The sequence below is a fragment of the Lycium ferocissimum genome, chromosome 3 (assembly GCF_029784015.1).
Source record: "Lycium ferocissimum isolate CSIRO_LF1 chromosome 3, AGI_CSIRO_Lferr_CH_V1, whole genome shotgun sequence".
Classification (NCBI taxonomy): domain Eukaryota; kingdom Viridiplantae; phylum Streptophyta; class Magnoliopsida; order Solanales; family Solanaceae; genus Lycium; species Lycium ferocissimum.
In genome coordinates this window covers 70,001,907-70,012,743 of record NC_081344.1, presented here as the reverse complement: position 1 = coordinate 70,012,743, position 10,837 = coordinate 70,001,907, and the positions used below count along the sequence as shown (strand labels likewise).

The 10,837-nt window shown below is 36.4% G+C and overlaps 1 pseudogene; it reads left to right on the top strand.

Moving 5' to 3' along the window:
• The first annotated feature begins 650 nt into the window (after positions 1-650).
• Positions 651-10,837, top strand: part of LOC132050610 (11S globulin seed storage protein Jug r 4-like) — a 29,265-nt pseudogene continuing 19,078 nt past the window's right edge.

The following is a 10,837-nucleotide window of genomic DNA, read 5'->3' as shown; positions in this document are numbered from 1 at the left end:
TCCTGTACAAATGATACACGCTTGGTTTCCAACCCTTGACCTCTTGAAAGTTTACAAAATGTAACCAATTCGTCCAAACTCAAATTAGTCTTACAAAATCAATTTCATTAAGTATTTAATATTATTTCTAATGAGATTTTTTTTTTTTTTTTTTTGAATTTATTTCAAAAGAAAAAGTAAATTTCCCAAAAAAAAAAAAAGTTTTATAGTAATGTACTGAATTGTGTTTTATTTATATATATTTTGTTCCGTTTTTTTTTGTCATATGGTGTTACATTATTCTATTTATCTTTTCTCATTTTAAAATGTGACACCGCCGACAAAAATTCCTACGTACGCCACTGGGACGGATATATAAAAGCAAAACCTTCACCTGCATAACTTACTTTGTACTATTCACAGGGCAATGTAGCCACTTACACAATGAAGAGGTGAAGAAAACATGCATGAAGAAAATTTAAACTTATTATGTGTAATTTAGTAGCCATGCAAAGTGCAAAATGCCACAAACTTTTTACATCTCTTTTGCGATGTGCCAATCTATAACACTAATTCTCACTCCTATAAATACTCTTCATTTCCTACTCTCCACTTACCAATCACTGCTCAGTAATAATCCTTTAATTTCTTCATCTTCTTCTATCCTACTAACAATTATAAGCATGGTTACTACTTGGTTTTCTCTTTTCTGGAGCTTCCTTTTGCTTTTGCATGGCAACTTTGCTCAACAAAGGTGCTCTTGGATAATAATTCAAAGTTTTCCTTTCATTTGTTAAAATAAAGTACTAATTTTCACAATTTGTCGGTCAACACTCAAGATTATAAAGATATTTACATTAGGTGGCCACTTTTGTAGTCTGTATCTAAAAGTTGTATATTTTTTAAAAGATTAGACACGTAATCTGAATATTAGTTTTGAATTTTTAAACTTCGGACTAGGTGACCATTTTCTAATTTCAGACCACTGGTCTAATGTTATAAAAGTTGCCAATTTCGTAACATAAGGTCACGAAAGAGGCTAATTGTACAAATCAACAGAGTTGAATATGAGTTTTGTATTTAAAACTTGAGACTAGGTATTGCGAACTTTAGACAAATCTATCTATATCTACATTATTATATTAAAAGCATGAACTCCCTAATTTGAAAGTTAAATTACGTAATTACCCTTCTAATTATTCTACTATAATGTTTAATTTTTTTATTTGAAAAAAACTATCGTTGAAGAGCTGCTATGTCACAATTTGAAGAAGTCCAAAAATCACCATTAGTCCATAAAGTGACTATGCAATTAAAGACAATAGCGGTTACATTAACCCGTCATTTTTGCTTCATTAAAGTCCAAAAGTCACCATTTATCAGTATACTAATACTCGATTCAGTAATGCCTCTTACAATTCTTTAATATTCTCAATTGTGTTTACGGTCTCTCATCATATTTTTAAATCCGTGTTTTGATTTCCTCTTATTTCCTCCTCCAATTTTTATGCGGGTGTATATATAAGTAGATTAAATTCTTCTTTTTGATGTCCAATTTTTTTCACCAACCAAACACTAAGCAGTAAGATAATATTTATGTGACAAATTCTTCATTTATATTTATGCACGTTTTATTCATCTTGTATTATTGTTGTTTTACTGGATAATTAATTTTTAAAAGTTTGGCTTCAGTAATTAAAGACACTGGTTTTCATGTTTTTATTTTTCCTCATAGTCAATTATTGTTAGGGAATTTCACTTTATTTGGGTTGATTAATTTTAGTTAATAATCTTAGAAATGTCTAGCATTTACTCCAGTTATATCGGATACACATTATTGGCCATCTTGTTGTTGCCACGGTGGAGAATCCCAGAAATAATTTCGATACAAAGCTTCTTATCCCAGTCATCCAACCACAAGTAAGTTTTATTTTGTATTTGTTATGTATAATTATACCTCATATTGTAGACAAATTAAACTCTCTGCTTCTTAATATCTCCAATGTAATGATAGTTGGATAGACTAATGGAGTGTGTCGTAACTTTCTAATTTGATAACATTTTAATAGATACTTTTATACATTCGAAAAAACAAAGTATTTTAGCAAAACAATTAATCGTTTTGATATATGTATGGGTAAAAATTTCGCCTAACGCGTGGGACAATATGTGACTGACACGTGTTAGTTAAAACAATGGCGTAGAAAGATCTAATGGTAATGCCGAGAATAGCATTCACGGAAAGGTAGCTAATACCGGCGATATGGTCAACGAAGAAGAACATTACGCATTAAATGGAGTTAATGCGGTAACGGCGAAACTATTTCTGACAGCCAGAATCAAGGAATTAAATGACGATCATTAATTCAGCAATTAATGATTATCGTTACATACACACAACGGGAAAGGCACCATATAGGACCAAATACCTATAAATAGGACTTTGGCTTGTATATCTAGGCATCGAATACTTACTGGAAAAAATAGATTATTCTTGATTTCTTTCTACTTATTATCATTATTACTACTTATCATTCTTGGCAAAGGAGAAATCCATTACTGTTATTGATCATAATGGCATAAGTTTCTTTTTCTCTTTATTTATTTATTATTTATCAACCTTTAATAACTTGCTTGTGTTAATTCTACCATTTTATCAAATTGCTACCAACTGTGGTTAACCTTATTCAACTTCTTAACTATTTGGGCAAAGTACAATTTTTGACTCAAACAATATATTTCCCATTTAAGTTCAAAATAGTGATTTAAATGAGTTATTTTATATTTAAATTGAAATTTAGGGTTGCTATCGTACGCCGGTGTAGTAACCATGGCCAGAAGACGAGCAAAAACACAGGCACAGGGTCAGGAACCGATCCGAGGACGAGGCCGACCACGAAAAGTGCCACTGGCTACCTTTGGTAGCTCTGTGGGGGCACGGGTACCAGCTGAGGATGTGCAACAAGAAATACCGGTGACTAGAGCAGAAACGAGTGGAATCTCCTCGAGTTCGGGCGGAGCGGCACGAAAATTGCAATTAAACACCTCTCCAACAGCCACTCAAGCTCCTAGTAGAACAGATCTGGCGCCCACTGTAGCTCCTGGTAACGATACAATAACCGGAACAGTAGCTGAATCTGACCTAGAGGAAGAAGAACCACAAACAGCACCATGGGTGAATATGTTCAAACAAAACAGATCTGCGAATAATGGTATGGCTCTTGAATACATCCCTCCCCAAATCATGGATGGTAAGATAGTAGTGCAATTGGAAAAAGATGAAGTTGATAGGGAAACAGAGAAGTGGCGGTGTGCGTTAATTGTGTATGCTATTGGTGAATGCCCGGGGTATAATGCTATGTATCGTTTTGTGTATCGCAAAATTGGAATGTTTCGAGCATCGATATCTTCACTACGAGGATGGATATTTTATTGTTAAATTTCAGTCCATGGAGGATATGCACAAGATTTTGACTGAAGGGCCGTATATGTTTAACTTTCGACCTTTGATCCTTAAACCTTGGACAGCCGATTTTGATTTTGACAAGGAATTTCCCACAGAAATTCCCTTATGGGTTAAGTTTCCTCAACTGCCTATGAACTGTTGGGGACCAAATTCTTTGAGTCGGATAGCAAGCTCTATAGGTGCCCCTATGTTTGCTGATGAGTGTACAACTAAGCAGACTAGGGTATCGTTTGCAAGAATACTTATAGAGGTGAATGTGACTAAGCCGCTACCTAATGAAATTACAGTGATGGATCCCAGTGGAAGAACCTTTGCTCAAGCTGTAACCTATGATTGGAAACCATTGTTTTGTGAGGTTTGTCAAACCATAGGCCATAAATGTGCTCCTACTACTCAGCCTATTATGCCAGTGAGACAAGGAAGGAAAAGGGGTCGGAGGAACCAAATCCAACAATGGATGAACAAGGAGGCAGTAAAGGTCCCTCAAGTATCCAACACACCAGCAAAGACCAATAGCCCTACGGGCCCACCTAAACAGCAATCCCCTACCCAAAGTGAACCAAAAGAGACCAGCTCACCGAAAGCGCAACCTCAAGATCAACAGGTTAGAGGCAAGGAGGCGTGTAACAGCCCAGAGTTTACACTTGAAAACTTCCCAATCCTGTATTCAGTGTCTCTTAAGAATAGATTTACGGGTGTCAACAGCGATGAAGTGTCTACTAGTTCCAACCCTCCTGACAAAGGAGGACAATATCAATTATGACGTGGTTGTTTTGGAACATAAGAGGGGTGAATAAGAGATACAAGCAGAAAGAAGTGAAAAAACTGTTGAAGAATAAACATATTACGCTGGCTGGTCTAATTGAGACGAGAGTCAAGCAACCTAAGGCAAGCAAAGTACTGAATAATATTGTCCCGGGATGGGGGCACATGCACACCTACCGATCAGCTAGTAATGGCAGGATATGGGTGATTTGGGACACAAACAGATACAATATTTCCCCCCTTAAAGAGGCTGATCAAATGATACACTGTATGGTCAGGGGTATTGTGGAGCATACTGAATGCTACCTAACTGTTATATATGGTCTTAATACCATTGAACAGAGGAGATCGCTTTGGAACAAGCTTAAAGAAATCGCACAAGGTATTTCTGGGCCATGGATAATTAGTGGAGACTTTAATGCATTGCTATATCCTCATGACAGACTCTCCAATAATCCTGTGCAGTTTGCTGACATTAAAGATTTTGCTGAATGCGTGCATGACACATTACTTAATGAACTACCTTGGAAAGGGGATTATTACACTTGGACAAATAAACAATATGGGGATGATAGAGTGTGCAGCAGGCTGGATAGAACCTTTGGCAACAATGACTGGATGATGAAGTGGGGGCATGTGATTCTTGAATATGACTTGCCAAACATATCAGACCATTCGCCCACAAGTCATTGACGTTAATCGCCCAGAAGGTTACTAGGGTGCCTTTCAGGTTTTTCAACGTCTGGGCTGAGCATAACAATTTCCTCACAATTGTAGAAGAGAAATGGAACTCGAGGTTAGCAACAAATGGTATGGCAAATGTTTGGTCAAAGCTGATGGCACTTAAACCTGGACTTAGGAAGCTAAATAATGAAGAGTTTAAAACTGTAGTCCGTAAAAATAGAGCGAGCGAGGACTGATCTGGCCTATGTGCAACAAAAAATCAGATTACAATGGCGTGAGAGTCTACAAATCCAAGAGAAAGCCATAATTCAGGAATTGGAGAAGTGGTCTATGGTGGAGGAAAGCATCATGAAACAGAAATCCAGGGCCAAGTGGATCAGACTCGGTGACTCTAATACAAAGTATTTTACGGCTGTAGTAAAGGAGAGAAGCCAAAGGAAACAAATCCATCAACTTACATCTCTCGATGGTCGACAGTTGACTGAGCCGCATGATATCAAAGAAGAAATTCTCAGCTTCTACAAAGGGCTAATGGGAACATCTGCCCAACATCTGCCAGCTATTAATACACTAGTTATGAAGCAAGGAGCAACTCTATCTCAACAAAGAACGCTTGCAACTCTGTGCACCTGTGACTGAAGCAGAAATTCAGGCTAGCTTGGACTCTATCGGAGATGAAAAAGCCCCCGGAATAGATGGATTCAACTCTGTGTTCTTCAAAAAATCGTGGAGGGTCATTAAACAGGATGTCGTAGAAGCAGTTATGGACTTCTTTCGTACAGGTAGCCTATATAAGCCAATCAACTGTACTACTATTACTCTTGTGCCCAAGAATGCCAACCCTGCAAATATAAAAGAGTTTAGGCCCATAGCATGTTGCTCAGTGATCTACAAACTCATCTCAAAGATATTGGCCACAAGAATGCAAAAGGTGATGACGACGGTGATTTGTGAGGCGCAAGCAGGGTTCATTCCAGGACGGAAAATAGGCGATAACATAATTCTTGCTCATGAATTGGTGAAAGGATATACTAGGAGACATATTTCACCCAGGTGCATGATAAAAATAGACCTTCAAAAGGCGTACGATTCATTGGAATGGGTTTATCTAGAGCAGCTGATGCTGGAGCTAGGATTCCCTGCTCAATATACTCATTGGGTCATGGAGTGTATCAGAACAGTTAGCTATAGTGTCCTGATAAATGGTGAACCCTCCACCCCATTTGTAGCTGCTAGAGGACTAAGGCAAGGGGACCCGATGTCTCCCTTTTTATTTGCAATTGCTATGGAGTACCTCAGTCGGTTATTGAACTTGCTAAAGGATGACAAAGGGTTCAAATTCCATCCGAAATGTGCTAAATTGGGACTGAGCCACCTTTGTTTTGCTGACGACCTTTTATTATTTTCCAGAGGTGATTTAGCCTCAGTAACGTCTCTTCACCAATGCTTCACTAACTTCTCACAAGCTTCAGGTCTTCAAGCAAATCTTGGCAAGAGTGCTGTATATTTCGGAGGAGTGTCACAAGCTGAGCAAGAGAGAATACTGCATAAGCTGGGATATACCCTTGGAATATTCCCTTTCAAATATCTCGGGGTTCCTCTTGCAACACGTAAAAATATCGCTCATTCAATGGCAGCCGCTAATCAGTAAGATTACTGCAAAGATAACCTCCTGGACTGCAAGGAATCTATCCTACGCAGGAAGAACTCAACTCATCCAAGCAGTCCTCTTTGGAATACAAGCATATTGGGCCCAATTATTTCTACTGCTCCAAGGTCATGAAACTGATCGAAGCTCACTGTAGAAGCTATCTTTGGTCTGGAAGCAGCACGATTACCAAGAAAGCCTTAGTGGCATGGGAAAACCTTTGTGCTCCGAAATGTGTAGGAGGCTTGAATATCACTAATATGCACTTGTGGAACAGAGCTGCTGTAGCAAAACACTTCTGGGATATCGCACACAAGACGGATAAGATGTGGATTCGATGGATCCACACCTATTACATCAAGGGCCAACCGCTGGAGAATATCCCAGTACCTAAGCAGGCGTGTTGGATGATTAGAAAGATGTTTGAAGCGAGGAATGTTCTTAACCAAATTCATGCCATCAACCCTGCTAAGAGCGTGACTAGACAGATCTACCTCCAGTTGATGCAAGACCAAGCTAGAGTGCCGTGGAAATGTTTCATGTACCGGAATGATGCAAGGCCAAAATCCAGGTTTACCACATGGCTGCAACTACAAGGGAAACTATTGACGACTGATAGACTACTAAAATGGGGGATAGATGTGAACTCTAAATGCTGCCTATGCCAATTATATGATGAATCAAGAGAGCACCTATTCGTGCAATGCCAACTCTCCAGGAATATGTGGGACAGAGCCTTAAAATGGATGCATAGTCAGCCGTACAATGCTAGGACATGGGATCAACACTTGAACTGGGCTGTTAGCCGAGCAAAAGGCAAGTCTCAAACTGCTCAGATATTCAAAATGCTGTACACAGAAATTACTCATGCCCTATGGATTGAAAGAAACTTGAGAATATTTGAGAAGAGAAGCAGACCATGGGAAACCATTGTGAAGGAGATCATCTACGTTATTTGTGTCCGAGCTCCTCCCAGGATCCAGAATATAGTTCATAGTCTTATCTTCTAGATTAGCTCTTTGTTGTCTGATGGGTTAAAGATGAATAGCTTAGCTGTGTATAGCTAGCTACAGTTTTGTAAATCCTACACTTTGGTGATTAATAGAAAAATCATTTAGTTACCAAAAAAAAAAAAAAAAAAAATTGAAATTTTTGTCCCAAATCCGTCAAATACATTGACAGAGTGTTAAAATAGTCATGGAGCAACTACTATTTCTCAATCTAATGAGACTACAATTTGTGGTGTGGTTATTGCATAAGTGTGAGTGACTTTAACTTTCAGTTAATGTTTGCATGTTTTTCATATGTCGAACTAATGATATATATATATTAGTTTCTTAAGAATTTATCTCATATAAGAGTAACTAAACTAGGTGTTTTAAATTATTAGTGGCGATGAAAATGAATGAATTATGTTGAACCGTCACTAGCTCAATTAAACTTTTTTTTATTGCGACTTGAACTCATAATTGATATATTTAGTTTAAATAGGGCAGTCGGTGCATAAAGTATTCTGCGTTAGCAGGATCCGGAAAAGGATCACACCTCCAAGGAGTGTGATGTAGATAGCATACTGTAATGCAAGATTAGAGACAACTTCATCATCGCTCCAAGTTTTCGCTCTTAGTTTTGAATATGGGTTTATTACATGATATAATTATAAAAATATAAAAATATTATGTAAACCTAAATTACTGTAACATCTAAGTTTACATTCCCTAGAATTTTTACATTAACATTTCTTGTGTTTTTAATCAATCGGAAACAACCTCTCTACCCGGGTAAGGTCTGCGTACACTCCACCCTCTTAGACCCGACCCACTTGTGAAATTATCTTGGGTATGTTGTTGTTGTTTTTAGTCAGTTTTTTTTTTTTTTTTTGGTTCTATGCTTTCTTATTTAAGTTTAGATGTGTGGACTCAGACGGGTTATTTAATATTTAAACGCAGATGTTTTTCACAAAGTGTCCAAATTATATTAGATATAGAAGTTAAAAGACGCGTGAAGTTGCTTCTGTTTTCCAAACTAATATAATGGGATTAAAATTTTGAAACTTTTTATATTTACTACTCTTGGAAATTGTTGAATTATGAGAACATCATTTTCATATGAATGCTTCCCCGGATGCTGCTAACACGGGATGCTTTATACACTGAGTTGACTTTTGACCGTATTCGTATGAATATTGTCGAACTAAGACAAATGACAAAAAGTACCATCATCAAACAGTACTTAACGGTATATATCATTATTATTTTATCGATTCCACACCTGATTTTCTTCATATAAATGAAGAAATATATTGATAGGTAATTCGGAAATTATCAATGAGGTTTTTGACAACTAGAATCACCGTAAAATATTTCAAGTAGTTAAATGCTACTTTTTCTTACTTGAAAAAACACTTACTAATATAAATACTATTATACGCAGGTGTATCATGTGGCTCTAAAATGTATGTGTTTGATACATACATTAAAATGAAAGAAAAAAACTTGCTTAAATATTTTAGAGAACAGCAATCAACCTTAAAAAGACAGCAATATCGAAGCACAACATAGTATAGCTAAAGAACATACCACAGAGAAAGCTGGTAACGGAGCGTACGTTGCTTCTGACATGACAAATTAGAGGTCCTAGAAATTTGCAATAATGCTAAATTTTGTATATTTGAGTTTTTTATTTTAGAATTCAAACAAATACTTCTGAAATATAGAAGCGACTAACTTTTTTTTTATTATACTTTATATGAGCATAACACTTTCATTAATTTAGTTGAGTTAAGCAATTATTCACATAAATTTGCACCATTTTTGTGTATAATTATTTACTCAAAATTTTATTTTATTAATATTATCCATCAAAATTGTACATAGATGACTTGGCTTGGCATACACGTGCAACACACGTGTCAAGAAACTAGTTTCGTAAATTTACCAACTTCCTAATACAAAGCCATCAATGTAGCTGTTTGTGAAAATCAACAGAGTGCGTACGTGCTTTAATTGTGATATAAATATTAGTTTTTGAATTTTAAACTTCAGACTAGGTTAACACTTTCGAACTTCAAATTCTTGGTCTGATTTTGGAAAATTCCCAACTGGCCATAAAAGTGGTTATTTGTGCAAATTAGCAGAGTACATGCTCAAAATTCAAATTGTGGTGGTAGTTGAGGTTTTCTCAAGTTTTTTGTTTGAACATAAGCCTATAAAATATAGTCATCATGCTCACTTTATTATTTTTCATGACAATATAATTCTCCCTCCTTCCCAATTTGTTTGAAGGTTGACCAGTTTGGGGAGTCAATCAACTTTTTCTTTGACTTAATTTTAAACGTAGATTGTTAGAGTATTTGAGTAACAAAATTTACATAAAAAGTACTATAAGTTGACATAATTAATAATTTACAATGTATGAAACGAGTTGGAGAAAATCATAGTCAAGAAAGAGCTGTTTGACTTCCCAAAACTGGTCAACCTTCAAACAAATTGTAACGGAGGAAGTAACTTTTATAGTCTTTGTTCAATTGTTCCTATTAATTGTTCTATTTAAATTTCCAATAGGTACCAACAACAAGAAGGCCGATGTCAAATTAACAGACTTAATCCACAAGAGCCATCTTTTAGAATGCAAGCTGAAACTGGAGTTACTGAGGTTTTTGACCCAAATAATCAACAATTTCAGTGTGCTAGAGTTTCACTATTTCGACATGTTATTCAGTCTAGAGGCCTTCTTTTGCCTTCATATACCAATTCTCCACTCCTTGCCTATGTTCCCCTCACCTCACCCCCCCCCCCCCCCCAAAAAAAAAAAAAAACACTATATTTTATCTTGTCTACTATTATTCGAATTATGTGATTATATATATGCACGTTTAATAATTTTTAGTAATATTAATTACTGGATAAATTACATTAGTAATGCGATTTAAGAAAATCTTTTGACCTATGTCTATATATATACTAACCTATGTATTTGGGAGAAAATAGCCAAATGGATCCCTAGCGTTTGGCCAAAATCCCAACTGAACACTCAATCTTTGCGGGTCCTATCACCCCCTTGAACGTTTATAAAATGGAATATATTGCTCCCTAAAATGTCAATCCACTTATATGTTGGAGAGTGAAGTGCACAGCCTAATCCCTTAAATTTGACAAAAAAAAAAATATATAGTTTTTCTAATCCTTTCCTTATTTTCTCTTTTTCTTTTCTTATACTTTCTCTTTCTTCTCTAAAATCCACCAGTGACCCTGTCACCGGTGACTTCTCCACTTCCATGGCTGCCCACATTCACA